General features: G+C 46.9%; 1 protein-coding gene across 2 annotated transcripts in view; it reads right to left on the bottom strand.

The window, feature by feature from the left end:
• Positions 1-16,697, bottom strand: part of GHR (growth hormone receptor) — a 636,857-nt gene that overhangs the window by 417,206 nt on the left and 202,954 nt on the right. The window lies entirely within an intron of this gene.

Below are 16,697 nucleotides of genomic sequence, written 5' to 3'. Positions count from 1 at the left end.
CTCGATTTGAGGTGGGCATTGAATAGCCCAAGTCGGATCCAGTCCGACAAATGAATGTCGGAATGGATCCGACTTCAATTGAATATACCCTTATGTTTCTGAGGGCCGACATATCGGGCGGTCCCTACCCTACACATGGGGCAATTCAGTGTCCGACTGCCTGCTATGCCGCCCACCGCATAAGCGCTGCATGGGTCGCCAGCCGCATCGGTGATCATTTGAACATGCGGAAAGATCAGGCGAAGCGATGGACGACCCCACGGAAGCGCGCAATGAACGATATCATGCACAAACACGGAACGATTTAGCTGTTTTATCGTTACAATGCTTCGGAACATCAGCTATATTGTACCACGTGTGAGGGCCTTAAATGACCGTATTCTCTGTGGTGGGAGAAGCGTCATTTATAATCAAATGCTAAACAGCCATATGTTCTAACATAGGGGAAGGGTGTGGTTCTTTTGAGTCTATAAACTGAATGAAACATCTCATCATATGTAGGACAGTGCTTATAGTGCAAGTGATGACAAGATCGTTTTATTGGATACTAGCTGAGAACCCGTGCTTCGCTACGGAATTTCAAGTATAATTACAAAGAGATGAAAAGCGCTGGTATTTAGGCAAATTTAATACTGATTTACAAATGTTTACATATATCTTTGTCAGGCCACACCTCCAGACAGGCCTTCCCCGGATTGATGCTGTCAAAAGGCTGGCGCTGAGGAGAATAAACCGCCTCCTTCTCTGCCCCATGCTGCCTCTGATGCTAGCCTGCTCAGTGCTGTAAATGCTGGGACGACAGGCCAAGCTCCGCCCACTGTATATTAAATATGTAAGGTTTGCAGGGATTGGCTGACTCCAAAGGGCCCTAGCTCTTCTTGCTTAGCTTCTCACTCTCCTTAGGGCTCCTACTTTGAGGTAAAAAGGTAAAGATTTCCGTACAACACAAGGTCACTGAGAGAGCTGTCGGTACCCTTTACACAGCAGATAAGCAGTTGCTGACTATCAAGCTTTCCTTTAATACATTTAAGAGTCAAAATATCTATGTCTCCTTTCCTCGTATTGCTCTCTGAGAGGTTTGGCAATGTTTACTGTAATTCAAGTGGCAGGTAACCTCTGATAATTGAGACACTATCCTCTCCTGACTGGAAACAGGTTGGTTAAGTACTTACAGTATATCTGAAATGGGAGGTATTCAATGTACCGGCTGTCGGGATCCCGGCTGTCATGGTACGGACGCTGGAATCCTGACACCCGTTGAAATACCGGCGGTCGAATTCTGACCGCTGGCGGAAATCCCCACTGAGGTGGTGGTCCACGCCAACACCCGAGTGCGTGGGAGGACAGCGTGCCCGCGAGGGGACACACTGTGCTCACTGACAGTATCTCGGCTGTCAGGATCTCAGCATTGGTCTCCTTACCGCCGGGATCCGACATTTGGGATATCATACTGAATCCTCTGAAATCTATGTATATAATAGGCAAATACCCCTGACTCAACAAAATCTCCTGAACCATAAGGCTGGACTACCTTGCCAGTGGCAGTTGCAGAGCAGTCCATTATTCAAATAGGGGAGCCACACCCAGCGATGTTTGACAGTGTTTAGGGGTGGCAGTTGATGTGGCTCCCCTATTTGCATAATGGACTGCTCTACAACTTAGAACTGGCAAGGAAGTCCATGAACAGAGAGTTGAGTCCTCCCCCTTCCGCGACTTGGTATTGCCGTCACCATGCGTTCTTTATAGATACGGCTGGGTGGGCTGTCTTAACTCTTCTCTGTGAGGGGGGAATTCCCAATAATCATCTCCCCCTTTTTAATCTCTTTGTGGGTGGAATTTTGAAAAATCCCTTCTTAGTGGGTGCCTAAGTCGCAAAACCAAGCTACTGTCCAAATGTCACATTCTTAGGGCCTGATTCAGACCTGATCGTAGCAGCAAATTTGTTAGCAGATGGGCAAAACCATGTGCGGGGGGGGCAGATATAACATGTGCAGAGAGAGTTAGATTTGTGCGGGGTGTGTTTAAAATGAAATCTAAATTGCAGTGTAAAAAGAAAGCAGCCAGTATTTACCCTGCACAGAAACAATATATCCCACGCACATCTAACTCTCTCTGCACATGTTATATCTGACCCCCCCCCCCCCCCCCTTCCCCTGCAGTGCACATGGTTTTGCCCATATGCCAACAAATTTGCTGCTGTGATCAGGTCTGAACTAGGCCCTTAAGTCCTTATGGTTCAGGAGAATTTGTGATGAGTCAGTGGTATTTACCATTTATATATGTAAATAATCTGTATAACATTATTTGAAATTATTCATTATTAATAAAACATTACCATTTATTTATACGGTGCCATATAAACTGCAACATCTGACCGTTGGTACAACAAATTATATAAAAACAATCACACATATAGACATAGAACAATGACTTTATGAAGAAGGTGCAGACGTGAGTGTAGTGAAGGCCCTGCTCGTGAGACTGTACAAACTAGATACCATTTGTTAGGGCCCTATGGCTATAACTGCAGCTCTATTCTTTGGGTCCCAGAAGAATTGATACTCGCTGCTCCTGAAAACATCTGTCCAGCAATCCACCACCGATGTGTACGTTTCTTCTACGTCATATGGTTTCTCTATACATGTTCTTTACTGTACAGTAAACGCTACACTTCCATCTACAGTGTGCAGGGTCGAGATCATATGGTCGACATGCATTAGATTGACACTGTCAAAAGACCGACATGGACAAAAGATCGACCTATGAAAAGTTAACACTGGAAAAGACCGACATGGACAAAAGGTCAACAGGTTCAAATGGTTGACATGGCAATGGTCGACAAGCATATGGTCAACACATTTTGGGGGGGGGTTTCATGGTTTTGGACTTTCTCCATCCTTGACTATCTATGTCACAAATCATAAATTTTAGTAACCTCGTGTCGAGCGAAATGAGACACCGCACCCACAGCATGGCGAGCAAAGCGACGCGTTTCTACAAATGGTGGTCCCAGATGGAAAAACTATCCACAATAACACCAAAAATGCCCCCCCAAAAATTGTGTTGACCACTGCGATATCAACCTTTTGCCCATGTCGACCATATGGGGTCGACCTAATGACTGTCGATCTAGACATTGCAGATATTGTATACCACACTCGGTGTACAGCGGCTCTTCTGACCTGCTGTAACTTGTAGTCCCCAGCTCATATCTTACCCCCCACATACTAGAAAACCACAGTTTAAAAAAAATTGTTGCATTTATTTGTTTTATCCATCTTAGACCCTATTAAAATTATTGTCGTGATCCTGAGTTTATTAAATAGACGAAGGGATATAAAAAATGTTAAACTTATTTCTCAAGGAAGTGAGCCCAGGGTCAAAATTTGTCAGGGTGACGCAAATTTCTTCAAGGCAGCCCTGTAGATAGATTCCCATCATTGGGGGTCATTCCGAGTTGATCGCTAGCTGCCGTTGTTCGCCATAATGATCGGCGAAAACAATGGCTAATCCGCGCATGCACCGCAATGCGCACGCGCGTCGTACGGGTACGAAGTCCTTTGTGGTTTTGCACAGGTTCTAGCGACGATTCCAATCGCACAGCCGAACGCAAGGAGACTGACTGGAAGTGGGAGTTTCTGGGTGGCAACTGACCATTCTCTGGGAGTGTTTGGAAAAATGCAGGCGTGGCCGAGCGTTTGCTGGGTGGGTATCTGACGTCATTACCGTGTCATTTGTCGCAGCAATCATCGCACAGGATAAGTAACTACAGGGCTGGTCTTGTTCTGCACAAAATGTGTTTGCTGCCGCTCGGCTGCACAGGCGTTCGCACTCCTGCAAAGCAAAAATACACTCCCCCGTGGGCGGCGACTATGCGTTTGCACGGCTGCTAAAAGTAGCTAGCGAGCGATCAACTCGGAATGAGGGCCATTGTACATTACAACATGTTACAAAACAGGTAACTGACACTGAATTTGGACTTATAACCATCCTAATAACCAGAGCCAAGGAATATAAATCAGTAACATGTTTATGTCAGGAGACACTGCGCACAACAAGCTGGTTCCGGCTGCTTCATGTATCCTCCAACATAAACAGAAAAACAACTCTGCGAATCCCAGCAGCCCCCCCACCCCCACCACCACCACCCCCTCTCCCCAACACCTCCCCGACCCCTGAACTGAAAACATTTACGGTGGCGACACAGCGAGTGTGACAGTAACACGCCTCCCCATCTTCACATGTCTGACATGTCATAAATCTCCCAGCAAATGCTTTTGGAATTATATACTAGAAAGTGATTGATAGCCTAAGAAGGGTCGCAGGACAAGGTGTTCTTTTTCAACACTAGATACCTGAGGGGATTTTTCTACAGTTACTGTACAAAACCGTGAAAGATGCTGGCAGCACTTCTCAGCGCAAAACACTCATAACGTGGAATCTTTATATCTAGAAAAGCATTTAAAGCTTTTTCATTTTACTTGCTCATCTATGGATTTCAGCTGCATTCATGCCTTTCGTGCAACTGTATTATATAATTACCCTTAATGCTGATGTGTCAGGGTTAGAACTTGAGTCTCTAAAGTGTGTGCCTGCTTGGGAATTACTGACAGGTACAGGATGTGTACCTGTCCCCTTCTCACAGCTCATCTACCTGGTGCCTTCTCACAGCTCATCTACCTGTCCCCTTCTCACAGCTCATCTACCTGTCCCCTTCTCACAGCTCATCTACCTGGTGCCTTCTCACAGCTCATCTACCTGTCCCCTTCTCACAGCTCATCTACCTGTCCCCTTCTCACAGCTCATCTACCTGTCCCCTTCTCACAGCTCATCTACCTGTCCCCTTCTCACAGCTCATCTACCTGTCCCCTTCTCACAGCTCATCTACCTGGTGCCTTCTCACAGCTCATCTACCTGTCCCCTTCTCACAGCTCATCTACCTGTCCCCTTCTCACAGCTCATCTACCTGGTGTCTTCTCACAGATCATCTACCTGTCCCCTTCTCACAGCTCATCTACCTGTCCCCTTCTCACAGCTCATCTACCTGGTGCCTTCTCACAGCTCATCTACCTGTCCCCTTCTCACAGCTCATCTACCTGGTGCCATCTCATAGCTCATCTACCTGTCCCCTTCTCACAGCTCATCTACCTGTCCCCTTCTCACAGCTCATCTACCTGTCCCCTTCTCACAGCTCATCTACCTGTCCCCTTCTCACAGCTCATCTACCTGTCCCCTTCTCACAGCTCATCTACCTGTCCCCTTCTCACAGCTCATCTACCTGTCCCCTTCTCACAGCTCATCTACCCGTCCCCTTCTCACAGCTCATCTACCTGGTGCCTTCTCACAGCTCATCTACCTGTCCCCTTCTCACAGCTCATCTACCTGTCCCCTTCTCACAGCTCATCTACCTGGTGTCTTCTCACAGATCATCTACCTGTCCCCTTCTCACAGCTCATCTACCTGGTGTCTTCTCACAGCTCATCTACCTGGTGCCATCTCATAGCTCATCTACCTGTCCCCTTCTCACAGCTCATCTACCTGGTGCCTTCTCACAGCTCATCTACCTGTCCCCTTCTCACAGCTCATCTACCTGGTGCCGTCTCACAGCTCATCTACCTGTTCCCTTCTCACAGCTCATCTACCTGTCGCCTTCTCATAGCTCATCTACCTGGTGCCTTCTCATAGCTCATCTACCTGTCCCCTTCTCACAGCTCATCTACCTGGTGCGTTCTCACAGCTCATCTACCTGTCCCCTTCTCACAGCTCATCTACCTGGTGCCTTCTCATAGCTCATCTACCTGTACCCTTCTCACAGCTCATCTACCTGGTGCCATCTCACAGCTCATCTACCGGGTACCTTCTCACAGCTCATCTACCTGTCGCCTTCTCATAGCTCATCTACCTGGTGCCTTCTCACAGCTCATCTACCTGGTTCCATCTCACAGCTCATCTACCTGGTGCCATCTCACAGCTCATCTACCTGGTACCTTCTCACAGCTCATCTACCTGTCGCCTTCTCACAGCTCATCTACCTGGTGCCTTCTCATAGCTCATCTACCTGTACCCTTCTCACAGCTCATCTACCTGTCCCCATCTCACAGCTCATCTACCTGTCCCCTTCTCACAGCTCATCTACCTGGTGCCTTCTCACAGCTCATCTATCTGTCCCCATCTCACAGCTCATCTACCTGTCCCCTTCTCACAGCTCATCTACCTGGTGCCATCTCACAGCTCATCTACCTGTCCCCTTCTCACAGCTCATCTACCTGACCCCTTCTCACAGCTCATCTACCTGTCCCCTTCTCACAGGTCATCTACCTGTCCCCTTCTCACAGCTCATCTACCTGTCCCCTTCTCATGGCTCATCTACCTGGTGCCTTCTCACGGCTCATCTACTTGTCCCCTTCTCACAGCTCATCTACCTGGTGCCATCTCACAGCTCATCTACCTGTCCCCTTCTCACAGTTCATCTACCTGGTGCCATCTCACAGCTCATCTACCTGTCGCCTTCTCACAGCTCATCTACCTGGTGCCATCTCACAGCTCATCTACCTGTCCCCTTCTCACAGCTCATCTACCTGTCCCCATCTCACAGCTCATCTACCTGTCCCCTTCTCACAGCTCATCTACCTGTCCCCTTCTCACAGCTCATCTACCTGTCCCCTTCTCACAGGTCATCTACCTGTCCCCTTCTCACAGCTCATCTACCTGTCCCCTTCTCACGGCTCATCTACCTGGTGCCTTCTCACGGCTCATCTACCTGACGCCTTCTCACAGCTCATCTACCTGTCCCCTTCTCACAGCTCATCTACTTGTCGCCTTCTCACAGCTCATCTACTTGTCGCCTTCTCACAGCTCATCTATCTGTCCCCTTCTCACAGCTCATCTACCTGGTGCTGTCTCACAGCTCATCTACCTGTCCCCTTCTCACAGCTCATCTACCTGGTGCCGTCTCACAGCTCATCTACCTGTTCCCTTCTCACAGCTCATCTACCTGGTGCCTTCTCACAGCTCATCTACCTGTCCCCTTCTCACAGCTCATCTACCTGTCCCCTTCTCACAGCTCATCTACCTGGTGTCTTCTCACAGCTCATCTACCTGTCCCCTTCTCACAGCTCATCTACCTGTCCCCTTCTCACAGCTCATCTACCTGTCCCCTTCTCACAGCTCATCTACCTATCCCCTTCTCACGGCTCATCTACCTGGTGCCTTCTCACGGCTCATCTACCTGGTGCCTTCTCACGGCTCATCTACCTGGTGCCTTCTCACAGCTCATCTACTTGTCGCCTTCTCACAGCTCATCTACCTGGTGCCATCTCACAGCTCATCTACCTGGTGCCTTCTCACAGCTCATCTACCTGTCCCCTTCTCACAGCTCATCTACCTGTCTCCTTCTCACAGCTCATCTACCTGGTGCCTTTTCACAGCTCATATTCCTGGTGCCTTCTCATGGCTCATCTACCTGGTGCCTTCTCACGGCTCATCTACCTGGTGTCTTCTCACAGCTCATCTACCTGGTGACTTCTCACAGCTCATCTACCTGGTGACTTCTCATAGCTCATCTACCTGGTGCCTTCTCACAGCTCATCTACATGTCACCTTCTCACAGCTCATCTACCTGGTGCCATCTCACAGCTCATCTACCTGGTGCCATCTCACAGCTCATCTACCTGGTGCCTTCTCACAGCTCATCTACCTGGTGCCTTCTCACAGCTCATCTACCTGGTGCCTTCTCACAGCTCATCTACCTGGTGCCTTCTCACAGCTCATCTACCTGTCCCCTTCTCACAGCTCATCTACCTGTCCCCTTCTCACGGCTCATCTACATGTCGCCTTCTCACGGCTCATCTACCTGGCGCCTTCTTACAGCTCATCTACCTGTCACCTTCTCACAGCTTATCTACCTGTCGCCTTCTCACAGCTCATCTACCTGTCACCTTCTCATGGTTTATTGTGTCGTAGTGATGTCACCTGTCCTAAGGGAATTGATGTGCTCTATCATGAGTTACAACTATCCACTTATTTGATATTTTATTACCTAAAGGTCTTATACACAATAGTGTTTGTTTTGTGCTAAAACAAACAAACAACACAAGTATAAACGTAGAGGGGAAAAATAAAACAGTGGTGCCCATTTATTAACAAATTTTAGCTATTTAAAAGTCGCTGTGTGTGATAAATGGTGCTCTTAACCATCGTGTGTTTGAAAAATGACATTTGAGAGCTGACTGGTTAGAGCAATATTCATCATACACATCGAGTTTGAAATAGCTAAAACTTGTTGATAAATGGGCCCCATTTATTTGCACACCCCCTCTCCCCTTTATTTAAGAGGTCACCTACGATAAATGAAACTATGGAGGGAGAAGGCAACATATGGAAAAAGTGATGCTACCCCCTTTGCTTGAGATGTTCCTCTCCCTCTTTGTCTTGTTTATAAACTTGGTCTAATGCAGGTTTAGATATACAGTAATTGTGTTTTTCTGTTACCCTTTTTTCTTTTGAAGCGGTAGTTTAAAGTCCACAGCCTCATCATTGTTTCCTTACAAGAGTAATATCCAAAATGGAGGCTTGAACCACCGCCAACTAAACAGTACATGTAACACCATCAAAGGTTTAATACGACCTCTTGTGACTATTTAGGAAGGACAGTGCCAATCTGATGGCTCTGTCCTACCTTCCTACCAGCTTTGTCTTGGTCTGGCCGGTAGGTCAGGAGATATATATATATTGTCAAGCAGTGGTGAATGATTACCATGAGCCATTGTATGCATGGCATCATAAGAACCTTTAAGGGAAGGGAACTGGTAAAGTGGTAGGCACTCTGCCGTGTTGTATGACCATGCTCCCGGCACATGTGACCCATCTTGCACACATGCACTTGTCCTGCTGCAGCTACAACAAAAGCTGCTACACTATTGCTGCATTTGCACCAAAACCATGTGCACTGCAGGTGTGGCAGATATAACATGTGCAGAGAGAGTTAGATTTGGGTGGGGTGTGTTCAAACTGAAATCTAAATTGCAGTGTAAAAGTAAAGCAGCCAGTATTTACCCTGCACAGAAACAAAATAACCCACCCAAATATAACTCCCTCTACAAATATTATATCTGCCCCCCCCCCCCGCCCCCCCTCCCTGCAGTGCACATGGTTTTGCCCAACTGCTAACAAGTTTGCTGCTACGATCGGGTCTGAATTACCCCCACAGTGTTCTCCTATGTTGCCAGCAATGTTGAAGTTGTATGCAAAAGTTTAAGCTGGTTTCGAGACACTTGGGTTTGGCCATCACTATAAACAAACACTGGCATGTCAGACTGGTCAGCCTTTTCCCACCCCGCACCTGGCCAGTGTTTGTGTTCCTGTGCCGACGGTAAGTTTGCTGCTTGGATAGAAGTGGGATGTGGACTTCTCCTCTGCTATATTCCTTCCATGACACGGTCAGATGGGCTGTGTGTTCTCATACACCTGTTTGCGCCACTATTTTTTCGTGCCATGATTTGACTGGCTGCCATGTAATATTCGTGTCACCCTTCATCTGCCTTGTGCATTAGCAAGCTATTTCTGACTCAGACTGAAGCGTGCATCCTTGAGCGAGCGTACGCGTTCTATTTTCTTGCCGTCTTTGGAGCGCATTGAACTATTGAACTTACCTTCTTACTGAGTTCTACATCAATCTCTATTGTACTTCTCCTGTGAGATTTATTCTTTTTACTCCAAGGCTGATCGAGAAGGCATCCACTTCAAACCAGTGTGCGGTCTATTTTTATTTTAATGTTGTTGACATGTATTTCTATTTTTGTACTACAGCTGCAAACTTCTAAATTCTTAATATTGGAGCCTATTCACATACTAAATTTTCCAGTGTGATAAAGCTTCAAGTGAAAACGCAACGCATTTTTTGCTTCACACCATCTGAAGTGTTATCTATCGCTTCCAAAGGAAGAACTTTTTGTGCTTTTGTTTTCTCCATCAACGCATCAGTTTATTGCGCACGTTAGTTTCGCTTGTGTGCAATGAATTGTGGGTCAACAAGCGCCAGCTGGACCTTTGAGCCAGTGTATGCTGCAAAAGGCAGTTCCACAATAGCTACCGTATCCAGGGACGGATCTAGACTTTTATTTTAGGGGGGGCGGTTTACTGTTTAATCTTGACTCCTCCCCTCTCTAGTCCCAACTCTTCCCATCTGCAATCCTAACTCCTCCTCTCTCAATTCCTGAAAAACTGAACTTTTTGAGTGAGACTGAGATAGTGCTTTGTGATTGTTCTATGTACATCATGTGACTTTGCTCTGGGGTAACTGTATTTATTAGCCCTAGTACCCACACACCTGCAAGTGAGGGGCATATGCTCTGTAACCCTTACTCTCCTGGCTCCTCTGTGCTGCTGTGGTATAGGCTGCAGCACAGCGTTCTGCCTCAGGCTCTCCCTGGAGAGCTCTCTTCAGCTCAAAAGTGGGTGTGGCTATGACTGTGTTAGGGGGGGCGGTCGCCCCCTTCGCCCCCCCCTAAATCCGGCCCTGACCGTATCAGTAGTTTCCCAAATAAACGCTTGGAACTCAGGGTTGCTCAATGCTGCATGAAAAACCTTTGTAACAGTGGGCCTGATTCATATTTGTAAGTAAAGCATAAAGAACAAGTAACTTTGTATCTGGAACAAACCATGGCCCTCATTCCGAGTTGATCGGTCGCAAGGCGAATTTAGCAGAGTTACACACGCTAAGCCGCCGCCTACTGGGAGTGAATCTTAGCTTCTTAAAATTACGACCGATGTATTCGCAATATTGCGATTACTAACTACTTAGCAGTTTCAGAGTAGCTCCAGACTTACTCTGCCTGTGCGATCAGTTCAGTGCTTGTCGTTCCTGGTTGACGTCACAAACACACCAGCGTTCGCCCAGGCACTCCCACCGTTTCTCCGGCCACTCCTGCGTTTTTTCCGGAAACGGTAGCGTTTTCAGCCACACGCCCCTGAAACGCCGTGTTTCCGCCCAGTAACACCCATTTCCTGTCAATCACATTACGATCGCCGGAGCGAAGAAAAAGCCGTGAGTAAAAATACTTTCTTCATAGTAAAGTTACTTGGCGCAGTCGCAGTGCGAACATTGCGCATGCGTACTAAGCGGATTTTCACTGCGATGCGATGAAAAATACCGAGCGAACAACTCGGAATGAGGGCCCATGTTGCCATGCAAGGAGAGCAAGTACACTTGTATCTTTTCAGTGCAGGGTAAATACTCGCTGCTTTTGCATGTAGCTTACACATGTTAGATAGCTTTATTTTTACACTGTAATTTAGATTTCAGTTTGAACACACCCCACCCAAATCTAACTCTCTCTGCACATGTTACATCTGCACTTCCTGCAGTGCAGCATGGTTTTGCCCAGTTGCTTGCTTTTTTGTTTTACTTACAAAGATGAATCAGGCCCAGTGTCCAATGATTTTTCCTGCTCACTAAACTACAGTTCGCTTCACTATAAGTGAACTAAACTGCAAAATTGTGGAAAAAGTAGCGCAATAGAGTAATAACTGCAGGAATCTCACCATATGGAGTAAAAGGATAGTTGTATGAGGCCGTACATCCTGCATTTTTTTTGTGCAAGGTCCAGGTAATAGGCACTTCCATTGAATTTGGCCGCAACCTCATACTTGCTTACCCTCCCAGAAGCTGCGGGGGACTACCCTAAAAATCGGACCCCCGAAAGGGAAGGTGGCATTCCAGCATAATGCCGGTTCCCAAGTGAAGCAGGCAGTATAGGATAAAAGTACTGAAAACCCAAAGACGGTGTGAAGGGGCAGGGCTAAAAGACATGAATGATGTAATTTTGCCCCACCTCCAGTCAGCATTTCCCCATCTTGGGGGTGGGGCTTGATGACATGACAGTCTGGTCCCACCTCCTGAAGTGACCTGCTAAGACACCTCTCTTGGCTTCTCCCGGAGAACAAAAATTACAAGCAGGTGAGCTATTTTTATATATGGAAAAAAAAAATGAATTTATCAAATCAAATTGAAGCAGTCTTTATAGAGTATAACAGGGCCAATCAGCTTCTGTCAATTTGCATATTGGAGCTGATTGGCTGGTGCGTTATCACCTTGCACTTATCACTGCTTTATCACTTCTCCAGGCTTAATACATCTGCCCCTACGTTACTACGAATCCCGCAGATTTACTGAAGCCAAATCCGATGCATTTCCTTAAGGGCCCTACACACTTAACGATCCGCTGCCAAGCTGCCTGAGGGCGAATATGGCTGACGGGGGCGACCCAGCGGCGGGGGAGGGTTGGGGAGTGATGAGGGGAGTGAAGATTCTTCACTCCCCCCGTCACCCGGCTCCATAGCACTGCATGCTAATATGGACAATGGCGACGGGGCACCAACGATTAACGAGCGCGGGGCCGTGCATCGTTAATCGTTGGTGCCCACACACTGCACGATATGAACAAGTTCTCGTTCATTAATGAACGAGAACGTTCATATCGTGCATTTTATCTGCCAGTGTGTAGGGCCCATAAGAGAAAACACAATTTTAAAAAAAAAGTAGAATACTGATTAGACATCTGTGTCTTTTCTTGTTATAAGTAGAGATGAGCGGGTTCGGTTCCTCGGAATCCGAACCCGCCCGAACTTCAGCTTTTTTCTCACGGGTCCGAGCGACTCGGATCCTCCCGCCTTGCTCGGTTAACCCGAGCGCGCCCGAACGTCATCATCCCGCTGTCGGATTCTCGCGAGACTCGGATTCTATATAAGGAGCCGCGCGTCGCCGCCATTTTCAAACGTGCATTGAGATTGATAGGGAGAGGACATGGCTGGCGTCCTCTCCGTTTATAGAGAAGAGACTAGAGTAGAGAGAGACACAGTAGTTAGTAATTTTGGGGAGCATTTTTAGGAGTACTACTACTTGCTAAAGTGTAGTGTGACTGTATATGTATATCTGACTTGTGGGGGAGACAGTGGGGAGCAGTTAGAGTCTGAGAGCAGGAGTACATATTTTAACGTACAGTGCACACTTTTGCTGCCAGAGTGCCAGCCACACTGCCATTGTGACCACACTGACCACCAGTATATTGTGATTGTCTGCTTAGGAGTACTACTTGCAAGTTGCTGATAGTGTGACCAGTGACCTGACCACTAGTTGAATTAATCACCACCAGTTTAATATATATATATAATTGTATATATATATAATTGTATACCACCTACCCGTTTTTTTTTTCTTTCTTCTTGATACATACTATAGTAGCTTACTGTAGCAGTCTGCGGTGCTGAGCTGACAGTGTCCATCAGGTCCGTCATCAGTCATTACATAATAAATATATATACCTGTCCGGCTGCAGTACTAGTGTAGTGATATTATATATATATATATATATATATATATTAATTTCATCTCATTATCATCCAGTCTATATTAGCAGCAGACACAGTACGGTAGTCCACGGCTGTAGCTACCTCTGTGTCGGCAGTCGCTCGTCCATCCATAATTGTATACCACCTACCCGTGGTTTTTTTTTTTTCTTTCTTCTTGATACATACTACTATAGTAGCTTACTGTAGCAGTCTGCGGTGCTGAGCTGACAGTGTCCAGCAGGTCTGTCATTACATAATAAATATATATACCTGTCCGGCTGCAGTACTAGTGATATTATATATATATATTAATTTCATCTCATTATCATCCAGTCTATATTAGCAGCAGACACAGTACGGTAGTCCACGGCTGTAGCTACCTCTGTGTCGGCAGTCGCTCGTCCATCCATAATTGTATACCACCTACCCGTGGTTTTTTTTTTTTCTTTCTTCTTGATACATACTACTATAGTAGCTTACTGTAGCAGTCTGCGGTGCTGAGCTGACAGTGTCCAGCAGGTCCGTCATTACATAATAAATATATATACCTGTCCGGCTGCAGTACTAGTGATATTATATATATATATATTAATTTCATCTCATTATCATCCAGTCTATATTATCAGCAGACACAGTACGGTAGTCCACGGCTGTAGCTACCTCTGTGTCGGCAGTCGCTCGTCCATCCATAATTGTATACCACCTACCCGTGGTTTTTTTTTTTTCTTTCTTCTTGATACATACTACTATAGTAGCTTACTGTAGCAGTCTGCGGTGCTGAGCTGACAGTGTCCAGCAGGTCCGTCATCAGTCATTACATAATAAATATATATACCTGTCCGGCTGCAGTACTAGTGATATTATATATATATATATTAATTTCATCTCATTATCATCCAGTCTATATTAGCAGCAGACACAGTACGGTAGTCCACGGCTGTAGCTACCTCTGTGTCGGCAGTCGCTCGTCCATCCATAATTGTATACCACCTACCCGTGGTTTTTTTTTTTCTTTCTTCTTGATACATACTACTATAGTAGCTTACTGTAGCAGTCTGCGGTGCTGAGCTGACAGTGTCCAGCAGGTCCGTCATTACATAATAAATATATATACCTGTCCGGCTGCAGTACTAGTGATATTATATATATATATATTAATTTCATCTCATTATCATCCAGTCTATATTAGCAGCAGACACAGTACGGTAGTCCACGGCTGTAGCTACCTCTGTGTCGGCAGTCGCTCGTCCATCCATAATTGTATACTAGTATCCATCCATCTCCATAGTTTACCTGAGGTGCCTTTTAGTTGTGCCTATTAAAATATGGAGAACAAAAATGTTGAGGTTCCAAAAATAGGGAAAGATCAAGATCCACTTCCACCTCGTGCTGAAGCTGCTGCCACTAGTCATGGCCGAGACGATGAAATGCCATCAACGTTGTCTGCCAAGGCGGATGCCCAATGTCTTAGTACAGAGCATGTAAAGTCCAAAACACCAAATATCAGTAAAAAAAGGACTCCAAAATCTAAAATAAAATTGTCGTCGGAGAAGCGTAAACTTGCCAATATGCCATTTACCACACGGAGTGGCAAGGAACGGCTGAGGCCCTGGCCTATGTTCATGGCTAGTGGTTCAGCTTCACATGAGGATGGAAGCACTCAGCCTCTCGCTAGAAAAATGAAAAGACTCAAGCTGGCAAAAGCACTGCAAAGAACTGTGCGTTCTTCGAAATCCCAAATCCACAAGGAGAGTCCAATTGTGTCGGTTGCGATGCCTGACCTTCCCAACACTGGACGTGAAGAGCATGCGCCTTCCACCATTTGCACGCCCCCTGCAAGTGCTGGAAGGAGCACCCGCAGTCCAGTTCCTGATAGTCAGATTGAAGATGTCAGTGTTGAAGTACACCAGGATGAGGAGGATATGGGTGTTGCTGGCGCTGGGGAGGAAATTGACAAGGAGGATTCTGATGGTGAGGTGGTTTGTTTAAGTCAGGCACCCGGGGAGACACCTGTTGTCCGTGGGAGGAATATGGCCGTTGACATGCCTGGTGAAAATACCAAAAAAATCAGCTCTTCGGTGTGGAAGTATTTCACCAGAAATGCGGACAACATTTGTCAAGCCGTGTGTTGCCTTTGTCAAGCTGTAATAAGTAGGGGTAAGGACGTTAACCACCTTGGAACATCCTCCCTTATACGTCACCTGCAGCGCATTCATAATAAGTCAGTGACAAGTTCAAAAACTTTGGGCGACAGCGGAAGCAGTCCATTGACCAGTAAATCCCTTCCTCTTGTAACCAAGCTCACGCAAACCACCCCACCAACTCCCTCAGTGTCAATTTCCTCCTTCCCCAGGAATGCCAATAGTCCTGCAGGCCATGTCACTGGCAATTCTGACGATTCCTCTCCTGCCTGGGATTCCTCCGATGCATCCTTGCGTGTAACGCCTACTGCTGCTGGCGCTGCTGTTGTTGCTGCTGGGAGTCGATGGTCATCCCAGAGGGGAAGTCGTAAGCCCACTTTTACTACTTCCACCAAGCAATTGACTGTCCAACAGTCCTTTGCGAGGAAGATGAAATATCACAGCAGTCATCCTGTTGCAAAGCGGATAACTGAGGCCTTGACAACTATGTTGGTGTTAGACGTGCGTCCGGTATCCGCCGTTAGTTCACAGGGAACTAGACAATTTCTTGAGGTAGTGTGCCCCCGTTACCAAATACCATCTAGGTTCCACTTCTCTAGGCAGGCGATACCGAGAATGTACACGGACGTCAGAAAAAGACTCACCAGTGTCCTAAAAAATGCAGTTGTACCCAATGTCCACTTAACCACGGACATGTGGACAAGTGGAGCAGGGCAGGGTCAGGACTATATGACTGTGACAGCCCACTGGGTAGATGTATGGACTCCCGCCGCAAGAACAGCAGCGGTGGCACCAGTAGCAGCATCTCGCAAACGCCAACTCTTTCCTAGGCAGGCTACGCTTTGTATCACCGGTTTCCAGAATACGCACACAGCTGAAAACCTCTTACGGCAACTGAGGAAGATCATCGCGGAATGGCTTACCCCAATTGGACTCTCCTGTGGATTTGTGGCATCGGACAACGCCAGCAATATTGTGTGCGCATTAAATATGGGCAAATTCCAGCACGTCCCATGTTTTGCACATACCTTGAATTTGGTGGTGCAGAATTTTTAAAAAAACGACAGGGGCGTGCAAGAGATGCTGTCGTTGGCCAGAAGAATTGCGGGACACTTTCGGCGTACAGGCACCACGTACAGAAGACTGGAGCACCACCAAAAACGCCTGAACCTGCCCTGCCATCATCTGAAGCAAGAAGTGGTAACGAGG

The sequence above is a fragment of the Pseudophryne corroboree genome, chromosome 1, assembly GCF_028390025.1.
Source record: "Pseudophryne corroboree isolate aPseCor3 chromosome 1, aPseCor3.hap2, whole genome shotgun sequence".
Taxonomy (NCBI): domain Eukaryota; kingdom Metazoa; phylum Chordata; class Amphibia; order Anura; family Myobatrachidae; genus Pseudophryne; species Pseudophryne corroboree.
Note: the sequence above shows the minus strand (reverse complement) of the source record. Positions and strands in the feature narration are given on the sequence as shown.